This window comes from Callospermophilus lateralis, chromosome 11 (assembly GCF_048772815.1).
Source record: "Callospermophilus lateralis isolate mCalLat2 chromosome 11, mCalLat2.hap1, whole genome shotgun sequence".
NCBI classification, from domain to species: domain Eukaryota; kingdom Metazoa; phylum Chordata; class Mammalia; order Rodentia; family Sciuridae; genus Callospermophilus; species Callospermophilus lateralis.
Window position 1 is genome coordinate 68,689,370 of NC_135315.1, and position 27,529 is coordinate 68,716,898.

At 46.3% G+C, this 27,529-nt stretch overlaps 1 pseudogene; it reads left to right on the forward strand.

Annotated features, from left to right (window-relative positions):
* LOC143410949 (teneurin-4-like) overlaps positions 1 to 27,529 on the forward strand; it is a 367,450-nt pseudogene that overhangs the window by 149,525 nt on the left and 190,396 nt on the right.

The following is a 27,529-nucleotide window of genomic DNA, read 5'->3' on the forward strand; positions in this document are numbered from 1 at the left end:
GAACCTGCAGTTGCACTTTTGTCCCTGTTCTGCCTTCCTAATAGACGTGAATACGCTGTGGCTCTGTGTGGGGCAACGAGGAGACAGTGGGAAGAGGGTGGGTCCACTGTAGCCAGTGTTTGAGAAGACGAGAACTTGGGGAGGGACCCAGGGAGGCAATAGGTAGGCAGCAATTGAACTGAGCTTCAGAAAATAGAGGATTTGGACCAGAACTTTCCTTGCCCCACAGGAGAAATTCCTTTTAGAGTGAGTTTTTAGATCTGTGACCAGTGACCTTATACTCGAAATCTCATCAGATAAGCAGACTTGAAGGGCTTCTGAACATATCAAGGTCTAGCCTGAGGTCCTTACTAAGTCACAAAGCAAGTCTGTAGGCTCACAGACCAGCTTGTCAGATCCCGGACCCTACTCTCTTCCCTGAGGGCATTCTTACTGCCTTCAGCCTTGGACTAAGACAGCCTGTGTTTTACACAAGGCTTAGAAGACAGAATTTAGTCTTTGGATTTATGAGGACCACTTACTAGTGGTAAGCCTCAACAACCTCACCTGTAAAATGGGAATGATGTGAACACCATCCTCTAGAGATTGATGTGCACATCAGAAAAGTTAAGAAAGCGAAAGCATACAGAGTAGGGACTCACTTCCGTCACAGCCATTATTAATATCAAGTGCATGCCTCGAAGTTGACTCCTGGGTGGGGGCAGGAGCAAGGACTGGATTATCTCTCCCAGCTGGTTTTCTGAGCACCACTGGCCGTACTGGATTAGTCACTGCCCCCTCTACTCTGGTGGGCTAAGGGGGCAGTCAGTCAGCCCAGGCAGTTACTTTTGCTGCTGGCTTCTGTCCCAGGCTCTGTTTCCATTAAAGTGTTGCCTGAGGACAGCTAGACTAAACAAATGACCCTGTCCATTTTTGCGGTCTCCCTGGCCCAAGGTTTCTCTGGGTGGGGGTGGGGGTGGAGCACTGCCAGACAGGTCTTATTGGCTTCCATGTACTGTCCCCTCCCATCAAAGGGCATCCTGCTAGCTCCCTTCTGGCCCAGGACTTTAGCACTGCCCATCTTCCGGGGGTACCATTCACATCCTGTGGCTATCCTGGCATCTCTCCTCATGGAGGTTGCGGTTTCAAACACTTGAACTGCCTCAGTGGACTCCTGACTTCTGAGAGGACGTGTGTCTGGAGTGGGGCGGGGGAAAGGTGAGGCTGAGCACCAGGCCTGCATCAGATTCCAGTGGCTCCATCGCCCATGTAGGATCCATGCTGAAGGTGGCAGCTTGCATGGGAAGTGACCCACTCTGGTGCCTGTTTCTTTCTCTCTTTCTCTCCTAACTCCCCACCCCAAATTCCACACCAGATTTGCTTTATAACTCCTTGGTAAGAAATACGGGGTTACTAAAAAGCAGAGAGTGATGCATCTTCCACTGCTAAATCCACATCACTGAGAGGCCTCGCTTTCCGCTGTACTTGCAGTCTTCAGAAAGCCGTCCCTGATCCCAGAAAGAGCACACCCTCTGGAATATGGCACCCACTGTGGTTTGAATCCTGCTCTCTCAGATTCTTAGTCTCCTTTGCAAAATAAAGAATGTTCATGAGCAACAAGTAAAACAGAGTACTTTGTAAACTGTGAACTTCAAAAATATGTCTTTCCCACTGATTGTGTCATTTAATTTCTTCATAGCTCTGTCTTTCCTTGCAATAAACTATCTGTCCCATTTTGCAGGTGAGAAAACTTTGGCTCTAAGAGGTTAAGAGGTTTGTCTATGGTTATGTGTTTAATAAATGGCAGAATCTACACTAGAAATCTAATTTCCTAACTTCTTTACCCCCATAATATATTCAGCATGGAAAGACTAAGCTCTCTGTATATATAGCTTATCTGGATGGTAAACATTTACCTCTAGACTGGCCACATTCATGGCATCACCAGGAATTTTATTTGCTTTATTTGTCAATAGCAACTACTTAGCCACATACCCTTGGGCACTTTACCTACCTACTTCAAGTCTAAGGTTTTCATTTATAAATTTAAGATGATAATACTTGTTGCTCTGGATAAGTGAAAGGAATAAATAAAAAATTGATTTCAATCTCCTCATCTGTAAAATGGGAAGAAAAAATAGTACCTGCTCTGCAGTATGATAAATTAGCTGAATGACTACATGTAGAGGGCTCAGAAGAGTGCCTGTTAACATAGTATGTGTTCAATAAATGTTAATAGTAGTTTTTAACCACCCAGACACCAGTAGGGTTCACTTGACTCAAAAGTCATCTTCTCTCTGAAGCCACTTGGTCTAGGATTTCAGCAGTGCCTACGCTTACCCAGGCCACAGTCTCCTTCCTTACTCTGTGTGTTCTCATATTTATCAACTCAGCCCTGGAGGCTTTGTGAAATAAGATTACTGGGCCTCACCACAAAGCTCAATAAGCCTGGAGAAGGACCCCAGAACTTTCATCTCAAACACATTATCACACCCACTGGTGATGCTGAAGCTTCTGGTCCAGAACCACATTTTAAAAATTAAAGCTCTAAAAGTATGAGAAAAGCACAGTGAAGTTGATGACATGAGCAGCTAGTTTTTTGTTTTGTTTTAAATCTTGTCTGTTTTTTTCCCCGGCTAGAATTTAAGCTCAATGGGTTGGGTCCAGAATTTTTATTCTGTTCATCTTTCCCCACACACATACCTAGAATAGTAGGTGCTCAGTAAACATGGGTCAACTAAATCTTGATCGAATGCTTTAATCTAGATCATTGCTAACACTCAGAGTGTCTCAGTCCTTCCCCATGGTCTTGTTCAGCCCTCCGGGGCTGCTCCTCCAGCCGAGGGGCAGAGTCCAGCTAGCACATTACTCCTCTGACCTGGCCATGTTTGTGTTCCAGATCACCCAGGAGGCCTGCAGAACCATCCTCGGCTCAGGACTCCGCCGCCACCGCTCTCCCATGCCCACACCCCCAACCAGCACCACGCAGCCTCCATCAATTCTCTGAATCGGGGAAACTTCACTCCAAGGAGCAACCCCAGCCCCGCCCCCACGGACCACTCCCTCTCTGGAGAACCCCCTGCAGGCGGCACCCAGGAGCCCGCCCACGCCCAGGACAACTGGCTGCTCAACAGCAACATTCCGCTGGAGACCAGGTGCATGCCCGGGGTGGCCGCTGGGGACGTGGGCGGCTGGGGGCCATTCTACCTGAGACCGAGGTCTTCCGGTGGCCTGTTGGGGTGGACTGTATCCCTGCCTCCTTCCTGATCAGAGAGGCTCGGGTCAGGGGCACAGCCTTAGGATGTGATTCTCAGACTGCACGAGAAAAGGCGGTGGAATATGGGACAGAAAGAGAGTGGGCTTTGGAAACCGTCAGACCTGAGGTCCGCTGCTAGCCTGCTGCTTCCCAAAGGAAGGGATGACCTTGGTCTAGTGGCTGGACCATCGCTCCCTTGTCTCCCTTCTCTGAAATGGTCATGATGCCGACTGGGTAGGGCAGCTTTAGAAGTAGGTGAGAGCCGATGTGTGCAAAGGAAGCAGGCACAGGTGTGACAAAAGCAGGCTCTCAGTTCTGGTTTGATTGGGGTCCTCTCCTCTCCTGTTTCTACCATGATTTCATCACCCTATGCCTAACATTAGGCCTGTCTGACCTGGGTGGGTGCTCAATAAACCCCAGTTCCCCTCCCCTTATCCTCTCCTGCTGTCCTATCCCCATTATACCCAAAGCCCTAGTGACCCCTGAGGATCAGTGTTGGTTGCAAGGGCTTTCAATGTGTGGTATTATGCAATCCTCACACCTTCATGAGAAGGGGCTTGCTAGGATGACCCCCATTTAGGAGTTTTGGAAAATAAGAATTAGAGCAGATCCTAGCTCAGGGTCACACGGGCAGGTAATGCACAACTCAGATTTGAACCCTGCTTTCCTGACTCGCTGTCCAGTGCTGTTCCCAACACCCCAGATTTCTTCTTGATTCCAACCATGTGTTGCAATGCTTCCCCTAGCTCAGGGACAATCAGTCAGTCTGAGTTCTCTAGCCACTACTTAGCCACTATTTTTCCAAAAATGAAACATTTTTTTAGTACATTCTTAAAAATTATTTTTTGTTGTTGTTGATAGACCTTTATTTTTTTATTTATACGCAGTGCTGAGACTCGAACCCAGTGCCTCACACATGCCAGGCAAGTGTGCTACCACTGAGCCACAGCCACAGCCCCCAAATGAAACATTTTTAATGATTATAAAAACCATACAGCTCACTGTAGAATATGCAGGAAGATACAAAGAGGAGAATTCAATTTACCTGTCACCTTACCACTCTGAGATGAGTACTATTGACTGTCGGGAGGGCATGGCCTTTCCCTACTATCTACACTGAAGGCAGAGTATCCTGGGGGACACAGTGGTACCACTTCATCTTCTACCCTATCTACATATCTTTTTTTTTCCAGTACTGAGGATTGAACCCAAGGGGTGCTTACCCACTGAACCACATCCCTCTCCCGCTTTTAAATACTTTTTAATTGCCAATGGATTTTTTACTTTATTTTTTATTCATATGTGGTGCTTAGGATCAAACCCAGGGCCTCACACATTCTAGGCAAGTGCTTTACCACTGAGTCACAACCCCGGTCCAACCACATTCCCTTTTTTGTATTTCGTTCAGATTTAGGGTCTCAGTGAGTTGCCTGGGGCCTCAATAAGTTGCTAAAGCTGCCTTTGAACTCGAGATCCTCCTGCCTCAGCCTCCCAAGCCACTAGGATTACAGGTGTGCACTACTGTGCCCAGCTATATATCTATTTTTGCAGTACTGGAGATTGAACCCAGGAATACTCTACCATTGAGCTACTTCTCCAGCCCTTTCTATTTTTTTATTTTGAGACAGGATCTCACTAAGTTGCAGAAGCTGGCCTCAAATAATAATAATAATAATTAATAATAATATCCCTGGTATAATAATAATAATAATAATATTATTATACCAGGGATTGAATGCAGGGGCACTCGACCACTGAGCCACATCCCCAGCCCTATTTTGTATTTTATTTAGAGACAGAGTCTCTCTGAGTTGCTTAGCACCTCGCTTTTGCTGAGGCTGGCTTTGAATTTGCGATCCTCCTGCCTCAGCCTCCCAAGCTACTGGGATTACAGGCATGCACCACAGAGCCCATCATGGCCTCAAACTTTTGATCCTCTTGTCTTAGCCTCCTCAGTCACTGGGAGAAATGGCCTGTGCCATTGTGCCCAGCCCTGTTTCTTTAAAGTAGTGGGAAACATACATTTTATTTTTTCTGAGCTTCTGTGTATTATATATGAAGAGCTCAAAAGTCATAGCACATTTTGGGAAGTGAAATTGATCCACATATGGAAGGTGTCCCCTTGTGACTCTGCCTGATTCACAACTACAGTGTTGGCACATTGAGCTTGTGGGGTCTAATGAAAGAAAATCAACATCCATTTGTGCCACTTTACTCCTGTAGAGTCATTTTTCCAAAAGCACATTTCTCAGAGGTGAGGCCCAACCAGCCCCCATCCCTCTCTTAATTAATATTGTTTCTGTTGGCTTCATTTAAAATTGTGCATGACTTTTCCCTACATGCCTCCTTTGCTCTCATCAGTTATAGAGTGGGATAATTGTCTGTCATCTTGTCCAGGACAGCTAATCAGGTCTCCGTTATTTCCAGTGTGTTTATTGAGTGGCACATGGCAGAAAGAAGCCAGTGGCTAATCAATGGTTCTGATTCTCTGCATGGACCACAGCCACCACTCCCTTGTCTTGGTGTTTATTTTCTCAATTAGAGGCAAAGCAGGACTTCCTACTTTGAGTCTCCAGGTTTTTCCAGGGGAAGGGAGATAGAAGACCAGAGGCCAGGGTGGTTTTCCTAACAGTGTGTGATGCAGAGGTGGGCCCAGCTCGCCTCTCCCACCTCATGAGCCCTGCTTGCCTGCCTCCCCGATCCTCTACCTTCCCACAACCATTGCTCATGCTGCATGGAGTTGTGCTTTCTTTTCCTTTATACTTAATCACTCAAATAATAAATGTTCATCACAGAACAGTTAGCAAGTGAAGTAAGTAAGAAGAAAAGAAAGTCACCATATCTACCTCCAAAAGGTAAATGTTGTTAATGTGTACATATGTACTCACACCATTTTGTACATATATCCATGTATATATATAACACAATGACATAAATGCTACATTGAATATATTTAACAGCATCTCCCCCAGTCCCCAGCCCTTTCATGCCTCTGCACCTTTGCAGGGACTCTGAGCTCTGCCAGAGTCACCCTTTAGTTGTGGGTGAAGACAATACCTTTATTTTATTTTTATGTGGGGCTGAGGACGGAACCCAGTGCCTCACACATGCTCGGCAAGCGCTCTACCGCTGAACCACAACCTCGGCCCCTCTTCCTCACTTTTGGATCTAGCCAAGCATTACTTATTCTTGATGCTGTACATGAAATGTTTGAGAAAGCTTCCCTTTGTGACCCCAGAGTCATGAAGGATGAATGGCAGCTGAGAGAAGTATCTGATATGGTGGATAACACAATCAGAACCCAGGGTCTTTATACTGATCTTAACTGGTGCACGGCATTAAACTAAAAGGTAGAGTTTAAGAGGGATTAGTGACAAATCTTCCAGGTAGAATCACAAGCTGACCAGCTTGGCCAGATGGAAAGACTGTGGGCTTTAAAGTCAGGTGGAGCTTCGTTCTTACCTCAGCTTTAATGCTCAGTGCCTGGGCAAGTTCCTTAACATCTCTGAACTTTGATTCCCCGCTCTATAACTTGGGATAAGAATCCAAGCTTCTCAAGGAGGTTGGGAAGAAGAATTGAGATATCATTTAAGAAGCACACAGCACAGAGCCTGGCATATAGAAGTCATACTGCAAAAGCGATTTCCCTTCTTTTCACGTATGTCTGCCTCCCGAGGTCAACCTGTGAAGAAGTCATTTGGAGTGTCCTTATTCACCAGAGGAGTTAAGAGAATGGAGGAGTTTTACCCCTTCTCATACTTTGCACACCATGTGTGGCCTGGTGTTCAAAGGGCATAAGTGACAGTCCATTGACCATAGCAAGTGGTCCATGGCACAGATGTTAGGGTCAGACGCACCCTATGCTCAAACTCCCACCTCATGCACATTAGCTGGGACTTAAACTTTAAACTTCGTGACCTCTGAAATGGAGAAAATAATAGTAATTTCCTGTTCTGATTATATATTACTGCATAACAAACTAGCCAGAACTTAGTGGCTTAGAAAACATCCAGCCAATAATACTTCACTGGGCAAGTGGGGAGTTCAGGAAGGACCCAGCTGGCTCTTCCACTCCACATGGTGCTGAGGGTCAGCTGGGACCTGACACCTGCTGGGGGTAGAGAGCTGCACTCACCAGGACCCCTCTCCCTCTGAAAATCTCAGGACTTCTCCTAAGCAGGACAGTTGTACTTCATTTTTCTGTGACTCAGGATTTCAAGGTAGCAGGACAAAAGCCATTGATCCTCCAAAAGACTTGGCCTGGAACTGGCAAAGCATCACCTCCACCATAGTTTGTTGGTCAAAGCAGTCATGGACCAGGCAGCTTCAAGGGGAGTGGAAACAGACTTCGCATCTCAATGGGAGAAGTGTCAAAGAATTGACAATCACCTTTAATCCACAACATCTTTGTAAGGCTGTTGTATTAATAACATATTAACGACAGAAAATGTAGTACTCGTTATTCAGTTAATACGAGTGCCCACTATGAACTAACAGACTCTTACAGTAGGATAAGTGCTATAGTCGAGGTGAGTGTAGGGTGTGTGCTGCGTTCTCATTGCTTGGGATTCCCAGCACAGGACTCAGTGCTGGCCATAAGAGGGAAGGTGCTTGATAAATATTAACACACAGGTAAAATGAATGAGTGATGGAACAAATAATTATAAATATAGGTAACTTAAGTTTGAGTTGGGATAAGGGCTGGCTTCCCAGTGACCCTGATGCTGTGCGACAGGTTTGAAGAGCAAGCAGGGGTCCTCCAGGTGGAGGACCAGAGGGCCCAAGAGAGGCCTGGAAGCTGAGTGAGCAGGCCTTATGTGAGACAGTTGTCCTAAATAGCTTTTGCTAAGCACCACCAGAAGGAGAGCCTCCTGGTACCAGAGAAAAATAGTCACAGCCCCTTCCCTAATTGTCAAACTGAGCCCATGTTGAGAGGCTAAAGTAAATAGCTAGGCAAGTAAAGTAACAGCTGGTAGGATGACCAGGAGGGATTACATTTATGTTGGCAGAAAAATAAAGGCTAGCAGAAGGATGGAGGAGACAGAGGGCTTCTGTAGGGGTGTTCCATGCTCCGTGCCCATTGCACCTCTTGTGATCCCCAAGGCAGCTTGGGGCCCCTGGGGAGGACCTGGCTTACTCATGCTTCCTAGAGCTGGGGTGAGATGCTGCTTTAAGCCACACAGATGACTCTGTGATCCATTCTTCAGAGGGCCATGTGTTCAGGGTCCCCCAAACCCTGATCCACTTCTTTCTCACTGCGCAGCATCAGATACTTAATTGATTTCTCTGGGACTGTCTGATTAATAACCCATCAGGCTCCTGTCAGATGAAGGAGAAGTCAGAGCAGAAGGCTTGCCAGACCTCTGCCACGGCTCAGCTGATCTCAGGCCTGGTTTGGGAGCCTGGGGCCCATTTTGTGGTCACACTGCATTTTTGGAACAGCCTTTCCACCCTCAGAATGGGGATACCTAATGGCCTTTGGGCCAGCCTGGGGGTGGGTCCCAGAATGGCTCACAGTGCCTTCTCATGGGCCAAAGCAACCCTTGAGCATTGCTGAGTTAGAATGGACAGCCTCCCCTGTCATTCAGTCACAAACATGCTTAAAACACAGAGCATTGCCATTTAAGAAGCTCATGAGCTGTGGAGGGAGGCAGACATGCCACATAGTATTCTGACAGAATGCACACGCTCAGCAGGGGGCCAGGTGTGGTTCCCTCTGCTTGGGAGCATCAAGTAGCCATCAACAAACCCTCATAGAATCCTTACTGAGTACAGTCTTCCCACTTTACCCTTTTATCATCACAAGTCCCCCATAGGTCATCTCTTCAGGTCCCCACAACCATCTCCAGATTTAGTAGTAGGGCTCATGGGACTCATGGACAGCCAGATCAAGGGTCCACTTTATTAAGTGAAAGGATACAAAGCAACAGCAGCAAAAGAATGGAGCATGAGGTGAAGTCCAGAGACATCAAACCAGGTGCAAATCCATAGTCCTCAGTCCTCAATAGGGTGGCAACACGTGAAATGCTGCCAATCAGGGAGCTCTTTAGTTTCTCGGTGCCCAGGGTTTTTACTAGGGGCTGGTCTGTGGGCCCTCTGCCTGGAAAATTCCAGAATCCCAGAAGGAAGGCAGGTATTCAGCATTAACCATGTTATTTTTGCAGGTAGTTTAGGCAGGGTGAGCCAGCTGCTCCAGTCAGGGCATAGTGGGAACACTCCTGAAACCTCAGTTTCCGGATTCCAGTCAAGAGCCCACCTGATAGCAGCCCTTCTTGCATGTTAACTCTTTTCCACATAAGTAGGTTGTCTTATTAGCATCCCCATTATAGATGAAGGATCTGAAAGGCAGAAGACTGATTTACTTGCCTAAAATCCACAGCCAGCAAATAATAGGGCCAGGGTACCCAGGTCGGGTGGCTCAGAGCCCCTGCAACCCACTGATGCCCAAAGCCAACTTCCTAATTACTGAAAGTAGCTTATAAAGGCATCCACAGGTAGGAGTTTGCAGGGGAAAATGGAATTCTGAGTTGAGGAATTGAGCAAAAAAGCCGAGAGCTGGGAGAGAATGTGGCATTTTGGAGAGGTGGCAAATAGTTGGGTGAAGTAGGAGCACAGGTGGTCTCATGAGGATGTCAGCAAAGGAGATGGACATTGCAGGACCTGAGTCACATGAAAGGAAGTTGCAGTTTTCCCTGTGGCCATGGGGGTGGGAGTGGTAGAAGTGGGGGTGAGTAGCTAGCTATCAGCATCTTTTAAGTTCAAAAGTGGAATTATGGGATGGGCTTTTGGAAGGATCTCCCAGTGCACTTTTTGTTTCTTCCTTTATTTGTTCAAATGCCAGCTCCAATACTGACTGTGGTCTTCATCGAGTCATTGACCCCCTGCACACCGTGGGGTCTCAGACAGGTTTGAATCCTGCCTGTCCTACCTCACTGGGGGATGGAGAGATTCAGATGCAGTGGTAGCTGTCCCAGAATCTTGTGGGCAGGAACACAGTCCAGGACAGCACGCTCATTGTGTAGAGACGGGCTGTTGAACAGGGACGTCTCGGGGGATGGCTGCCTCTGCGGTTCCTGGGCACTTCTTTCCTGAAGCCATTTCTGCCCTTGCGAATAAGCTCAACCTGCCCTGGGTCACAGACAGGCCTGGAAGTTCCTGCTTCAGGCAGCTCAGGGATTAGTTCAGGCATAAAGTGGACCCAGTCTCCTCCCCACTCTGAGAAGGGTTCCAAGAACAGAACAGCACCTAAGTGTAAGAGCTGGTGACCTCTTTCTTGAAGGTGCTGTAGGTCAGATATTTGGTTTGAGTCCCATCTCTGCCTTTCCTTGCCAAATGACCCTGGGCAGTCACTTCATCTGCCTGAGCCTCAGTTTCCATATCTGTCAGAGAGGTAGTAACACCCATCAAAGTGAAGGTCAAATGAATTAGGAGTCCATTCCTGAGAGCCCCTAGTAGTAGTGAGCAGGAGACCATGCAGGACCCTGACCCGGGAGGGCTCAACAGCTTAGGCTCCCAAGGAGGAATTCTCACAGCCATTGTTTCTTAGAAGAACTTGGCACACAGAGTGTTGCAGGGTAGTAGGAGCAGGGTGGTGGTCAGGTAACTTAGGGAATGTCCTTAAGCTGGCAGCCAGGACACTGGGTTTTCACTTCAGCTTCAGTGCTATCTTGCTGTGTGTACAGGAGTAGGGTATATGTGTCTCTGGGGCTTGGTTTCCTCATCAGTTAAATGAGCACAAATAATTTGGCCCAGAACTAAGTTTTACAAGTAGAGAAAAAGACTATCTTAAGGTAGTAGTAACATTCTGAACATCCATCGTTTACAGCAAGTGCACAAATCCCCCCCAGATTCCCAAGGGATCTAAATAATTTATATCCAAGCTAGTATGTTTGTAAAACTCTTTCAGGAGGTTTGGCACCCTATTGCTGTAGAAATCCTTTATTATGTTGCACTGCTTCTTCCCTGATCCTAACAGACCTGTACTTTTAGAAGACAACTGCCAACATTGCCAGCTCTCTCCCTTTTTAGAAATAAGTTTCTTTCTAAAATATAAAAGTTTAAAAAACATGCAATTCAGGCACTTGACAATCCCTGCCTTTAACATTTTGATCTTCATCCTTTTGTTTATCTCTGAAAACATACTTACTTATTTATTTGTGACTGAGACACAGACCTGACTCTGAGAGCACAGTGTGTCCTGGTGACCCTAGCCAAACTCCCAGGTGTTTTGGGGAGTGGCCTGTGTAGCCAGCCCCAGTCCCAGGGAGGCAGCAGAACTCTTCCTCTGAGCAGGGATGGTTGGGGCTGCTCATGCTGGGCTGTGGGGCTGCAGAGAGACGGAAACTCCCTCTGGAAGTGCAGGGAATAGAAGAAATAAAAATAAATGCCACCTGCTGCTATCTTCAATTAAGCACACGGTCCATGTACCCCGAATTCAGCAACACTCCACACAGATTTATTTAGTCCCTATGTGCCAGGCATTCCTCTAAGACTCCAAGCACATAGTAGTGAACAAGACAGATAAGACTCCTGCCTCGTGGAAATTGAATTGCATTAGGAAGAAACACAATTAGCAGATAAACATATATACGTTTATGGCTTCCCCATCATCACTCCCTGGCCCCTGTGCAGTTTTATTATTCATAGGGCTTAACAGTGTTGGGGGGAGGGGCAAGCAGAGAGGAGAGAGAAGAAGGCAGTGCTAGGGCCAGGAGTGGTTGGGAAGTGAGTAGGAGCTGCTCTAGCAGGGTGAGAAGGTCCTAGTTGAGGAGGAAGGAGGTGGCCCACGCAGGCCATTGCAGAAGGATGATTCTGGCAGATGAACACAAAGGTTTAGCTTGTTTTAGAAATGCAAGAGGGCAGTGTATCTGTAGTCTAGAATAGGAGGTTTGAAAAGTGGAGGAAAGCTAAAATCTCGCAAGATCTTGTGGGCCCTGGGAAGGACTAGAGAGGGTTGAGGACAGAGAAGTTATCCAAATTACACTTGAGGGTCTAACATGTGAGAAGTTATCCCCTTTCGGGGATGCTTAGAGAATCCCCTTACCTGCTGAGAGCAGGTGAAGGATGGACCTGGGACCTGAACCCAGATGGTCTGGCCCTGAGCTTGTATGCCTCCCCTGGGCCCCAGGCCTTCCCTCAGCAGGACTGCCTGGCTGGGGGTAGCAATGAAGCCACTCTGAGGGACTTGCCCACCCCCATAGCTCCTCCTAGGCACTGAGGGATGGCTCAGGGGGCCTTGAACACCACCAGAACACCTGCTGCCCAGCCTGCCATGCTTTATGACTCACCTTAAGGGGAGGTCGCCATGGCCACTGCAGTATTCATTTTGGTCTTTGAGGCCAGTCGGGGGGTCAGCAGTCACAGGTTGTGCTGAATGAGGCAGGGTTATGAAGCAGAGAGGACCTGAGTGCTGGGCTCCAGCAAACCCAGGAGCCAGTGTCAGCTTATTGATATGACCTTTAAAACATTACTTGTCAGCCTTGCTCTACCAGCCTACAAAGCAGAGGTAACAGTACTGACTTGTAGGGTTGTTGTGAGGAATCAAATTTAAATCAGACAGTTGTAGAGTTCCTAGAAGAATGAATAAAATATGGTGGATACAGGATAAATAGCAGCTATCATATTTAGCATTAGCATTTTTATTATATTTTTGTAACCAACCCAGTTGATGCTCATAGCAAACTTGGTGAGCTTAGTATTACAATCCTTATTTAACAACCCGGAAGGAAGGTTTAGGGAATTTAAGGTTCTTACTCAAAGTCACACAGCAAGAAGGCAGCATAAAAGATTCTTGGATCTGGGTATGCTGTTTTCAGGCCTGGGCAGAGTCAGAAGGAAGGTCCGCCTCTCAGGACTGGGCCCACAGTTGACATTTTGCAGCCAGTTCTTCCCTGGGGTGCATGTGGCAAGCTGAAGCTCTGCTGGCTTGTTAGAGGTGATTCACTTCAGGGTCATATAGTGTGGTGGGAACCTTCCTGAAAACAGCAGAAGACAGAAGACAGAGCACCCGAGTGTGACAGATGTCACTTAGCAGGCCTGGTTGGGATCAAAAAGGGCCAGTGAGGCTATCATCATTCATGCTATGCTGCCCTTAGTCAGGGGGGTGATGAGCCCCCCTGTGTCTTCCATGGGGAGCCACCCTTGCCAATCAGCCATCTCTCAGGAGCCCACACAGCTAAAGGACAGTGACACTTCCCCATGGTCAGCATCCACCTGGAGGCTGGGGAGAATACAGATTCTCAGTCCCCACCCATTGACTCTGAGGCCCTGGAGGTGGGCAGTGCCTGCCCAGCTCTCCAGATGGTCCTGCTGGTCACTCAAGTCTGAGCATCATTGCTTCAGAGATGATAGCCCAATGCTTGGCTTTCTTGTTTCTTTACACAAGTCAAATGAATGTCTCCCATTAAAACAGATGTAGGTCATTGAGTGGGGGATTAAGTGCAGGGGTTAGATCTAGATTCACCTGAGCTCACATTCCTGCTTCCAGCCTTGCTCACTAGTGACCTTGGGCAGGGCCATTACCATTCCCATCTCAGGCTCCTCAGATGTAGGATGGGAAAGCACTGCCTTCCTCACATAGCTTATTTTGAAGATTTGAGAGAAGGGGTGTAACGTGCCTAGGTCAGTGCTAGACTCATGTCAGTCCTCTTCAGGGACAGCTGTGATTCGATGCACACAGCTGCCATTCAGGTTTGTATATAGAATTGTCCCCCTGATTGCTGTGAGCCAGGCAGACCCCTTGCACATGTGGCTTGCACACTGACCCCATCGCCTGGAAACCATGTCCCGCTGGTCTCACACACAGCTGCACCGAACAGTCACTATGTGTGTTTCTCTACTCTCCCCCTTCATCGATGCATGACTCATTGCTTCATTCATGTCTCCATGTGTGCGTAGAAACCTAGGCAAGCAGCCATTCCTAGGGACATTGCAGGACAACCTCATTGAGATGGACATTCTCAGCGCCTCCCGCCATGATGGGGCTTACATTGACTGGTAGGTGACATCCCCATGCTCCTTCTCTCTGTGTGTGCTCTCCTTGTGGCTCCTGCACTTGCATGCATACCCTGAGACCTTTCCCTGGGATCTCCTTGGGGAAACAATGCCATGTCACATGCCCATCCCCAATTCCATGTTCAACTTGCAGCAGTTTGTCCTTGGAATCCCCTGTCCTCCAGCATATTAACAGTAGTCTTGTTAATATGCCGTTCTCCCGCATCTCATTGGCTGCCTCCACCATTCTGAAAACCATCTCACGTAACAATCTTTATGCAGTACAGGCCATGTATTATATGCATCTGGCCCTAAGTGTGTATTCTGTGGCCTGAGGCATCTTGAACCCCAAGAGGGATGGGTTCCCACCACGACTAGGGTATGCAGTACATCGAAAGCACTCCATTTCTCAGGCTGTATGCAAGTCCTCCTTGGCCATGGTTAAAGCCAGGCTGGGAAAGATCTCTGGACACCTAGTTTGGCTACAACCATGTACTTTGACCATGCCCCGCTGCCCTCAAGACTGCAGTGAGGCTGTAGGATACAGTCACCCATCTGCCTCCCACCCAGCTTTCACGTTGGGGCTCAGAAGGCATCCGCCTGGCTTCCAAGCAGATTGCTTTGAAGGCATTCTTAACAGCCACTAGCAGACTCTTGGCCACAGGCAGAACTTAGTGGTGGTTTTTTGGCTTCCAGCCCAACTAAACCCCTTTAAAAAAGTAGGATATTCCAGTCCTTAACCAATGTACACTGATAATGCAAGTATTGGAAGAAGAAGAAAAAATTTAGATCCCGTATTCAGCGCCTCAGGAACAGACAGAATTTTAGACACTTTCCAAGTTACTTCAATAATTTCAAAGAACAGATAGTTAATTCCGCAAGCTACTCTAAGCACCATCGATTCCCAGGAAAAAGACCTCCGTGCCAGCCTGGGTTGAGTGGGTAACAATTTCTGCCCTGGCTTCGGTGGGGTTGTCATAGGTAGGGCTGTCCCATTCGTGGTCCCTGGAAACCTGTCTTCGTGCCCGTTCTGTGATCCGGTTTGTGACTCTCCTCTTCCTGTCCCTGCCATCTTCTCTGTGGTGACTCTCTCTCTCTCCAGACCCTCTGCATGCTTCTCCTGTGGCTTCTGTCCTGCAGGTCGAGCAGGGCACCTCGTCAGCTAGCAGACCCTGACGCCCTCTGGCCTCTCTTCATCCATAGGCACTTTCTCTTCAAGCCTGGAGGCACCTCCCCACTCTTCTGCACCACATCTCCAGGGTACCCACTGACGTCCAGCACCGTATACTCACCCCCACCCCACCCCCTGCCCCGCAGCACCTTCGCCCGGCCAGCCTTCAACCTCAAGAAGCCCTCCAAGTACTGCAACTGGAAGTGCGCAGCCCTGAGTGCCATCGTCATCTCGGCCACACTGGTCATCCTGCTGGCATACTTTGTGGGTAAGTGCATCCTCATCCCAGCTCCCCATGGCTCCCCTTTGGCCCAGAGGGCAGCAACCAAGGTGCCTGTGGGCACAGAAGCCTCCTCACCAGCACAGCCGTCACAATACACAGGATGAGCAGCCTTGGGGTGCTGAGCTAGCCTGCATCCCAAACCATCAGGTTCAGCTCTTTGGGACCCTCCTCCCCTCCCCTCTGCACTTAGACCAGGAAGAAAGCTGAGCATCTGTCCCGTATGTGCTGAATGCCTATCACAGATGCATAGACAACACTAAGATCAGCTTCTGAGGTGATGGTCTGTGGCATGAGTGTCATAGATTGGAGTTACTGAAAAATAAATGGCAAACGGAGAGACTGGAGAGAAAGCAACAGGTGGCTATAGTGAGGAGTAACAAAGGGGTAGAGCACCCCAGCATTGGAGGGAAACTGCCAGGGAAGCCTGTCAGCTGGGAAGGGTCTGGCATGGTCATCTGAGGGTGTCAGAGGGACCAAGATTAGAGCTGAACCAGGGTGAGGAGCCCAGAGAAATCCCAACTGAGGAGCCATGGGTGCCAGTGAGCAGACTGAAGGAAGCACAGAGACATGGAGCCACACTGGCTTCCTGCTGCTTACCCCTTCCCAGGGCATGGACATGATGTCAGAAACTCCTCCTGATCTACTATCTTGGTCTTGCTCCCAGACAAGCTCCCAATCTGCATTCTTTTGATATATTTCTATCACAGTCTGGTTTCCAGCTTCTGACCCTCTCTTTGGTCTTCTCCCAGGAAAAGATTAATCTGAAGAGATCTGTGGGCATCGAGTAGAGTCTCCATCTCTATGTAACCCAGCCAATTAGTAAAGGCCTTTCTAGCCTTCAGGTTCCATAATTCTAAGACCTAAGGTCAGGCCAGCTCAAGAAGCCCTTGAACCCAGACTAAGGAATTCAGGGACAATTCTGTAAACAAATGTTTTTTTTTTTTCCTAACATATGCCAATAAGTAGAAATAGAACTAACTGGCAGAGGCCAAAGGAAGACAGAGTGCCATCCACTGTGAAAAAGAACCCGTAACAATCAAAGTCATTGTGAGTGAAAAGCGGGGCTTGGCTTGAGAGGTAGACAGTGCTGGCACTGAGAGTTCTGGAGAAATGGCTTGAACATGGATAGGGTCTAGGTAAGGATGTAAGCTCCAGGGTCACTTCTCCTCAAGATTTTTGAATTTCACAAAAACCAGTAAAGAGAAAGATGATAGTCCAGCAAATAGGGAAATCTTATATCTCACACTATAATAAGCCTCATTGGGTATGACAGGACTCTTTTTCCTCTTTTAAAGATAGGCTCACAGAAATGCATGGCTCCAAGGCAGGATGGCATACATGTTTAATCTTTTCTTCTACCTAATTGATTAGTTGTTATTACCTAGAATGTTGTGTTGGGAAGGATTCTGAGGTTATATTCAGATTCAAAAAGAGCGTCTGTGATTGATCAGTGATATCTGTCACAGTTGCAGGAGTAGAGAATATAGATGACTTACCACTTATTTGCCATTCCTGCTATGGGTCATTAGATAAAAGGAACAGCTAGACTGGGAGAGGTCAGGGCCACTCAGGCTCTCTTAGAGGGTGCATCATTTTTGTAGCCTGGATCACAGGTGAAGGTTGTGGATTTAATGAACCATCACCAGCATCATTAGAAGTATGTCGCCACCACCTCAACCCCTGACATAGCCCTCCCATGCTTTTGTGATATTATTTTTTTCCTAAATGAGTAGACTATTAAAGGCACTGTCACTGTTCAAGACCAAATAGTTTGCAACATATAGACAGCAATATTTTGCATTGAAGCCTTGAGATTTATACCAAATAGCTGCTTTAATCAGCTTTTGCATTGCTGTGACCCAAATACCTGACAAGAACAATTTAGAGGAGGAAAAGTTTATTTTTTTTTCTCATGATATCAGAAGTTTCAGTCCATAGACAGCTGATTCCAAAGCTCTGGGCCCAGGATGAGGCAGAACATCCTGAGGGAAGGGTATAGCAAAGGGAAGATGGTCCCCTCATGGTAGCCAGGAAGAGAGAGAGAGAGAGAGAGAGAGAGAGAGAGAGAGAGAGAGAGAGAGAGAGAGAAAGAGAGTGTGTGTGTGTGTGTGTGTGTGTGTGTGTGTGTGTGTGTAGGGCCACAGGGCAGATGAACCCCTCCAGGGCATGTCCCCAGTGACCCACCTCCTCCAACCATGCCCCACCTGCTTACTATTACTATTCAGTCGATTCAAGCTAGGGTGGACTGATTGGGTTACAGCTCTCATAATCTAATCATTTTCTCTGAATATTACTGCATTAACTGGAACTTTTTGAGGAGATCTCATATTCAAACCATAACAGTAGATAATTTTAGGGAGGAGGAGAAAATTTTTATAGCTAAGAAAACTATTTTTCATTCCATGGGCTTCTTCTTCCATTTTATAAGAATACTTGGTCGATCTTCAGCTAAATAAAAACGACAGGGCTACTTATGGGAAGTAGTGAACTCCCTGTCGTAGGAAAGGTACAAGTGAGCTCAATGCCCACTTAGCAAGCATAGGATTCAGGCATTGAGAGAATTTTTACTAAGTGACCATTAATTTCCTTTCCAACATTAACAGTCTTTGAGTCTTTAATGATTTTGTGAATCTTACTTTTCATTCAGCAAGCCATACCTGCTTTGAGCCAGGCACTATGCTAAGTGCTGGGATTCAAGGTAAGGTTGATAGCTTAAAAGAGGAGATAGTCGTGTTAGCAGGTAAATTAAGAATGACTGATGGACACAGCAGTTCAGAGGCTGTGGGAGCAACAATCCCCAGCCAGGAGGGCTGGGGAGAGCTTCTTGGGAAAGGTGATGATGTATGTATGGAATCTTAAAGTAGGAGTTTGCAGAAGTAGACATGCAGGAGGGTATTTTAAATCAAGAGAACATGCAGAGACTTGAAATAGGACCATGCCGCAGAAAGGGTTCTTGAAGCGCTTCAGGACTGGGGTACCCCTTGGAGCTAATATACAAATGTTTTGTCAGATTTATGAAGATCACCTTGAAGTCCAGCTGAGCACTTTATTAGATGGGCAGTTGGGGAGTCATTGAAGGGTCATAAGCACAGTAGGGCATAGCCAGATTTTTATTTTACGAAGATAAGTGTAGAGGAATGAAGGGGCAGAAGGCAGAGCTCTTAGTCAGAAATAGCCAATGGCTTCAGCAAAGACAGTGACAGTGTAGGCATAGAGAGGAGGGGGTAGACATATCTAAGGTCACTTTAGGAGAATTTGTGTCCTAAGTTAGGAGTAGTCAGTTCATTATATCCTTCTGATAAAGTTGTATCTATGTAGAAATCTTAAGACAGGACTCGAGTGATCACACCCAGGGATTAGGTCAAAGAAGCAAACCTGGGCAGGTGCAGTGGTGCATGTCTGTAATTCCAGCGACTTGGGAGGCTGAGGCAGGAGGATCATGAGTTCAAAATCGCCTCAGCAACTTAGCGAGGCCCTAAGCAACTCAGAGAGACCCTGTCTTTAAATAAAGTATAAAAGTAGGGCTGGGGATGTGGCTCAGTGGTTAAGTGCCCCTGGATTCAATCCCCAGTGCCAAAAAGGAAAAAAAAAAGAGGCAAGCCTGGGTGTTCCCTTTGCTACCTGGAGACACAGCAAGGACTTGGGGAAGCACCTGGCCCTAGTGCCTAACAGCCCTGGATTCCTTTCCCCGTTCTACCACCAGGCAGCTGCTCTGCCCCCCTCCACACCCCTCCTCTGGGGACCTCACTGCTCTGCCTGAGTTCTGATCTCCTCATCTGGAAAACATGCATGACCACAAATGTAGGAGGAAGCATGAGAGGCTGCAGTGAGTTTCTGTAGGTGAATGCATTGCAGGTGTGCTGCCAACCACCCTTCCTCCAAGGGTGGGGTGGTGGCAGCCTGCATGCCGGTTCCCTCCAGCTGCTGGGCCAAAGAACCAGCGACTTGTTGCTTGGCCATAATTACAGGCTGTGATGACTAACTTATAATGAACTATCAATTATTAAAAATCAAATTAATTGTCTCAGCCAAGCACAAATATCCTTTACAAAGACTCTTTTCCAGCAGACCAACTGATCTAATCAACAGGCAAAAGCACAGATATTTAATTAGATTTTTGATGAAAAATTGTGTTTAATTTCAAGTATAATCAATTATTAATTACTGTAATGAGTGAATCTGACTGGGTTTACTAATTAACTCATTTAAAAATTATGAATAACCTTTTCATTTGTAATTATTTTATACATCCTATCAAGTTCTAGATAAGAATCACATCACACCCCCAGAATAGGGGGAGTCAGAAACAGAGAGTCCAAAAGAATTTTTCTTCTGCTGGTATCTGCCCAGGGCTGCCATATCTGGATGGTAATCCTGACAGATCCATTTGACGTTCAGTTTCTTTGTTGGGAAGTTTCTTGAGAAATGAGCAGCCAGTGACCTTTCAATTGCAGAGCTATTCACTGGTATTTTCATGGGAAAAATAGAGAAATCAGAGTGATCACTTCCCACCCACAAAGGCAGCAGGATGAGGGTCTTGCCATCTCCTCCCTTCCTACCCTGATTTACTTGGCTCACCTGGCCTGCGGTGGGAGTCTGGGGAGGACCCTCTGGCAGTTGTGGGATCTCTTCAGGTAGAAAATATACATTTTTGTTCCAAAGGACACCTGTCCTCTTGTTAAGCGAGGCAGCTATTGAGGATGAGTTTCCTCCTTTCATTTGCTGCTTCTCCCTGTTCCAATTTTCTGGCCCTTGTTGGTCTCCACTTAAGTGCCCTTGCTTTTCCTTTCCTGAAGAGATCTGTTCGCAGAACAACATGGCAGAGAGTAATAAGTGGAGAAGACAAGTTTTAGGTCAACATGTGAAACTTGTGCAGCCATTGTAATAATGCTTTATTTTACAGAACATTATTGTTTTAAAAACATTTTCCAGGTGCTAAGGATGTGTTGTAGAGTAGTAAGAATAATCTTGGTCCCTTGTTATCATTTGACTTTGTGTGCTGTTCACCTGCCTCTCTCTGTTCTAAGGAGAACAGATTATGCTGTCTCACTGAAATCTCCTAACAACCGCACAATTTACAGATGAGGACCCCGAGACCCAGTAAACTAAAGTAACTTACCAATGTCACTTGGTAAATGTTAGGAATGTGACCTTCCCAACCCAAATGCCCTGGCTCTTGAACTGGTGCTTTTGAAATGTACTTTCTCTTTTGAGCTCACAATCTTAACCCTTATGCTACAATCTACCTGTCTTAATATTTGGTTCTTTGAATTTTTACTGTGGGCCTAGCATTGGGCCACACCCATGATATGTATCATCTCTCTGGACCCTCACACTGATTCTGTGAAATGAGTATTATTTTTTGTAGTTTCAAGACCAGATGATAAAGAATCAAAAGACTTCACATCATGTCCTGGCTGTATCCCCTGCCCACTGTGTAAACTCGGGCAACATTTCTTAACTTCTCTGAACATCACTTTCCACTTTTCAGATGGTTTTTATAACGCGAGCGACTGGGATGATGTCCCATCTTACAGATGGGGAAACCAGAGTAGCATCCTGGTTGAGAGTTTAGGTTCTGTAATTAGCAGCCTGCTTTCACATCTCAGCTCCATTATTTTCAGGCTTTGAGATATTACATTGAGTTTATGCGATATTTCCAACCTTATTTTATCCTTCTGTAAAATAAGGTTGGAAACATCACATAAACTTATTTTATCCTTTGGTAAAATAAGGATAATAATAGTGATTGTTGTGAGATAATTTATATAAAGTACCTAGCCCACTGCCTGGCACAGACTTAACACCTGTGAAAGTTAGGTGTTATTATCAGCAGCAATGATATTAGTATTATTGTATCACATATCAGAGCATGAGGAGCTTCTGGGTGAGAATTTGGATCAGGACTGTCTTGCATCTGGGAACTTCCCAGACTGAGTTAGTCACAAGAGCAGGTGACAGAGCAACCAGGGGACCTGTCAGGAACAGTTTCCCTCCTGTTCCAAAGATTACAAGAGGTGAACACTGAGTGCCATGGAAAAACCTTGAATTAATATTTTGAGGACTCTTCAAGCACCTGTCTGGTCAGATAGGCCTTTGGAATAGGAGCCAAAGAAGACTTGCTAATAATATAAAAACCAGGAGTGGATTACTGGAGTGGATTACAGAGGCCCCAGGATCCTCTGAGATGCTGGTTCTTCCATCAACAGACTAGGCCAATCTGTGAGATAGGGGTGTCACTCCCTGTAATTTCTCCAAAGCATGGTACTCTCACTGGGAGAGAAGATAGGACTCAGAGTTGGATAGACTGGGTGGAAATCCTAGCTCTACCCTCTCCAGAAATAACCTTTTGAGCCTTGGTTTCTTCAAAGTAGGAAGAATAATAAAACCACCTTCATAAGGTTGTTGTACAGGTTATATAATATGATGTTGAAAATCACTGGGTGGGTGTAATAAAGGAGCTGTCCCTTGCTGATGGCCTTGGAAGATTATCATTACTGTTTCTTATAAGTAGACCTCTGTTATTTCAACCTGAAATGTGACAGGAGTAGATGATTCCATCTGGGTCTTCCCAGTCTAGGGTTCCCTGCCTGTGGGAAATTGTACCAGGACATGGTGGAGTCAAAAAGAGGGCTGCAGCAGAGTCTATGTACCTCCACTGGAACATTGTAACATGCTCAGAAGCGATGAGGAATCCTTTTTTAAGTTAAGTCACATTTTTACCTTTACCAGAAATTGATTATGGATTGTAAAACATAAAATAAAATCAGAATGCTTGCTTCAAGTGGTGATTGTGTAAGTTGTAAGTGAGAATGTTGCTAAACTTAATTGCTGTTCTTCAAAGGGCAGCTACTGGAAAGCTTTGCTTGGTGGAATATTATTGCAATTCTTCATCTGGTAGAACCTGGGTCATCCAGTTCTTGAGGCTATCTGGGAAATGTCTGTAGAGGGGAAACTTGGGCATGAACTATAATTTGCAAAGAATTGTGCAGGGTCTCCCAAGGTCTCTGTCATTTCCCTCAGCATAGGGGATATCAGCATGGCAGCAATCCAGTTAGAAGGGTATTAGACTTCCCATCCTCTTAGGGGCCCATCACTCACTCCCCCATCTCCTAACATCTTGCTCTCTGCTGCATGCTTGTGCCCTTGACAAAGCTGCATACAAGGTAGCCATCCTCAATAAGGCTTGGTTAAATAGAAGGCCTTGCATGATGGCTAAGTTCACCAAGGGTAGACTAGGCAGAACAACAGTATGGGCAGAAGCATGGTGGGAGAAATGTCCATTTTATGTCCCGAGGCTTGGTAAAGTTGAAATGGATATGAGATGAATAGAAAAATAATTAGAAGTAGAACCTAGAGTGGCTATGAACTCCACACAACACTCACTCACTCATCCCCATCCGGTTCAGCTCATGCAATGTCAGGATCTCAGATGTCATTTGCTTCATAAGCAAAGGCCTGTTGCACTTTGGGCCTGGGTGCTATTAGTGAGCAATAAGGCTCATTTTCTCTCCTTTCTCATCGACTTCACATCAGGCCTTTTGGACAGAAGCCATAGATTTAGCTTTATAGCCCAAAGAATAGGAAACAGAGATGATTGAACTTGGTCTTTTAGGAGGAAGAAAAAGTGATAAAGATACAAGAGCCTGCATTAACATTTTCTCCAAGATTGATTCCTTCACACTGCTCCATAGGAATTGCTAATAGCAAGATTATATATAGGTTGTACTCTTTATAACAGACCCCAGACAAATATCTCCCAATGTCCCAAAAGGAGCCATGCAGGGGAAGTCAGACTTACTCTGGGGGCTTCAGAGGGTAAAGCCAGGCTGGAAGGGTAAATATAGTAGAAGGCCAAAGCAGATTCTGGGGGAGCAAGCTTCTCTGTCTAGAGAACTTCCCATGTGAAGAGGCCTATCTTGGGGAGCCCATGTCTGGAGTGAGAGGTGGGGGTAAGTGCCTAGACTCTATAGACCTGTGGTCTCATCTATTCATCCCTCTTCTGCTACTGGGCAAGAACTTATCCTCCTTAAGCTCTAGGATCTTCATCTGTAGGTTAGGAATAAAAATGAACAAACAAAGGGCTATATGAAATTATGAGTCATTTGACATGTTTCAGCTCAGCATGAAAGAAAATTTTCCAGTTTGCAGAGATGCCCTGTGATAGAACAGTTTCAAAGTGATCTTGGCAATGGAATTACTAGGCAGGAGGTTGTTAGATTTGCTTGTTTATTTGTGTGTTTGATTGTTCATTTGTTTTTAATGTGAGAAGAATGTAATAGAAATACTAATGACAAGGGTGAAGGCTTTGTGTTAAGGAGCAGCACAACCCCAGGCTACTGATACCAGGGTACTATTGCTACCCCGGGCAGCCTTCTACCAGGACCTGGGGAGGCTACCACCAAACAGTGCTGTTCCTACAAGGTAGGAACAGTAGAGGAAAGGTAATGATGGAGTCAGAGATAGTTATCTTCTACCCTCTCATCTCCTCCCATTGGTAGAACCCAACCAGTAGCTGGAGCCCAGGGGAACCCACCCATCCAGGGCATGTAGATAAGCTCGCAAGGCCCAGAGCAGGGCTGAGAAGGACAGAGAGGGTGTCTGAGAGTAGATGGTCGACGTCAGCTCCCCAGTTTTTAGAATTCCTTCTTCTACATTGTGCAGGGCTCTGCCTGTACCCCAAGGCCTAACACTAGGGAGGGCCTAACACATGGCCCCTCACCTCCACAGCACTCAGTCACCAGGCCCAGACCTCTTGCTTTTAAAATCAGATTTATTGAGATATGATGTTCAGACAGAAAATAAGACATTAACTGTGAAGTTCTATTAATTCTGACAAAGAGATTGAGCTGTGTGACCAGCACCACAATCAAAATGCAGAGTGTTTCCATCACTCCAGAAAGTTCTTTCTGCCCTTTGTGGTCAGTTCCTACTCCTCATTCTGAGCCTCTGGAAACCACTTACCCTTTCCCTGTCTGGGTAGTTTCTGACTACTGTTTTTGAGAAGTAAAGTCAAAGAAGTGATTTGTTTACTGGATTCAGAATCAGGAATTGCCTAAAATTATGTCTAAACTCTTAAGATAAATTTAAGTATTTTTGGTGAATTTTTAAGATATAATTTAGAGTTTAAGACATTAGAGTAAGCAGTGGATGCATTCTAGGATTTTCTCTGTGTCCTATGGGACTTCCTGCAGGATGGTGAATGCAGCCCCAGTGCAGTGGTGTGAATGCATAGCTGGGTGTCCCTCTGCCCTTCATGGGCCACTTCTTCATGCAGGCATTTCTAAGCTCCTTCTTGTCAGACTGAGCAGCCCCATGACACTTACCTTCGTATCCCTCCCATTCCCATCCTTCACTATTTCAGATAGTGCTTCTGTGAGCCTCTTTGTGCTGTGGCTGTCTTCTTCTTTTGGAAGGAGCGCCCCAAGTGAGATCCCTGGGCCATGCATTGTAAATGGTTCAAAGCTCTTGTTACCACCAGTGTCTTCATAGGACTGAATTCCAAACCCAGCCAGATATCCAATACCCCTACAATCTTGCCTGATTTTGGGTTGACCAATTTAGTGGATGGGAAATGATAGGTACAAGTGGCTCGGGGACCTAAAGAGGATAAAGGATCTTCAATTTGAAGGGAGACGCCTGCTCTCTGTCACCCCCTTCTCCTAATCAGTTCAGTTCTCCTCCCCACCTGGTTTCTTCTTTCTTCCTCCCTGTCTTCCTTTTTCCCTTCCTTCCTTCCTTCCATCTGTACTGGAGATTGGATCCAGTGCCTCATACAGGCTAGGCAAGCACTCTACCACTGAGCTACATCCCTAGCCCTTTTTAAGTTTTACTTTGAGACAGAGCCTCACTAAGTTGCCCAGGCTGACCTTGAACTTGCAATCCTTTTGCCTCAGTCTCCTCAGTTTTTATTCAAGAGCTTCACACAAATTTCACTTATTCAGAGAGGCTCCTTTCACACACACACACACACACACACACACACACACACACGACCAGGAACCATTTATATGCCCATATTTTGCTCACGGTGCCCCCATAATTACAACTAAATGGTGGTGGCATGATTGTTGAAAATCTATCTCCCTGTTAGATTGTAAGCTCCATGAGGGCAGAAACAACTGTCACGCTGTATCATAACTGCAGCTTCTTGTGCCCAGGTCTGGCATGATGTAGCATGTGTTTGGCACAAGTTTGTTGAAGGAGAAAAAGGAGGGGAGGAGGTTAGGACCAGAACTGACAGATGTTGCAGAACAGGGAGAGGAAGGAAAGGAGAGAGCAGAGAGGCTCCAAGTTCTTGCATCAAGGATGGAACGTCCAGAGCACAGCAGAGTGAAAAAGGGCTCCTGGGTCCAGGAAAGGGGCAACCAGGAAAGCAATCACCAAAGAGCTGCCAAAGTGTAGTCTGCAGGGAGCACAGGCTGTCTCTGGCCCTTATCTGTTCCTGATTACTGTCCGACTTAAAGTAAGAGTCCTGCTCTCACTGAGCCTCAGTTCCCTGGCCTGTGCATATAGATAATAGGCTGTTGTGGGGACTAAACAACTAAACAACTGTCAGCCACCTAGTTCTTACTAGTAAGAGCTACCAGCAAATGCTGTTGGTCTTCTCCTACACTTTGGCAAACAGGACACATTGAATTTGAAGCCCAACCAATTCCTGGGTTTGGAAATGTTGTCTCAAGAAAGACTGTTCCCAAGTTATCAATACATTCATTCATCCCCACCCCTTTTTATGTTTTAAGGTAGAACCTTGCTCTATTGCCCAGGCTGGTCTCAACTTTGTGATCCTCTTTCCTCAGCCTCCCAAATAACTGGAATTATAGGTATTTGTCTCTGCGCCTGTTTTATTTTTATTTCTAATTACTGTGCAATAACATAATTTAATTGCACTTATATGGGGAGAGAGAATGAGTAAGTGAGACAGGTTTTCTTGATGGCTGTTTTTTTTTTCCTTTTGCTTTGTGAATAGCATTGGGGTTAGGGGTGGAAGAACCAGTACAATCACTTAGAGTGCCAAGACCTGGGAGAGGTGAGGAAGCAGAGGTCACTTCATTGGGGGAGAAAAGGAGGGACAGGGTAGAGAAGGAAGCACACAAGGAGAGATAGTTGTAACAAACACAATGTTTTCCTCCCTTTAAAACAACAAAACCATAACAAAACAGCGACATCCTTCTACGGATAACAGTACCATCTTGTAGCAAAAGCACAGACTTGGAGTCAAGTAAGACTTGCATTCCAGCCCGGGGAGCAGACAAGATTTTTAATTTCTCTGAGTCTTTGTTTCCTTGTTGCTAAAATGTCAGTTCATAGCTAGGTGGTGTTTGGAAGCTTAAGTGAGAGAATGTCTGCAGCCCAGTGGGTGGCCCAGGCTGGGTGTGGAGTCTATGCAGCTCTCACCCCTCCAGGCAGCTGGAAATCCCCAGAGATTTTTAAACCCTCTTAAGTTCAGCAGCCAAAGACCATCCCTGGATGTAGGGATTTCAGGTAATCTGGGATTAAGTAGGGGGGGATGCTTCCCCTCCCCCTCTCAGGCTTAAAATGGTGGGAGCCTCCATGGAGCCTGTCCACAGCATTGTGTCCTGGGCTGCCTGGGACAAGCAAAGCCCCATAAGCTGCATCACTGCCTTGGAGTCATCCAGAGTTTCGTGGACAGCCAGATGTGTATGGAGCCCCTGGCAATGCCAAGCAGATGACAAACACGTGGTCCTGGACTTTAAACCTTAGTCCTGTGGGATCCTGAAGGAGAGAGCAATTCATTCTAACCAGGAAGATCAGATAAAGCTTACTCGAGGCATGGTGCTTGTAAATCAAGTCAGATATTGAAACGGAAGATAGGAATGGCTTTCTG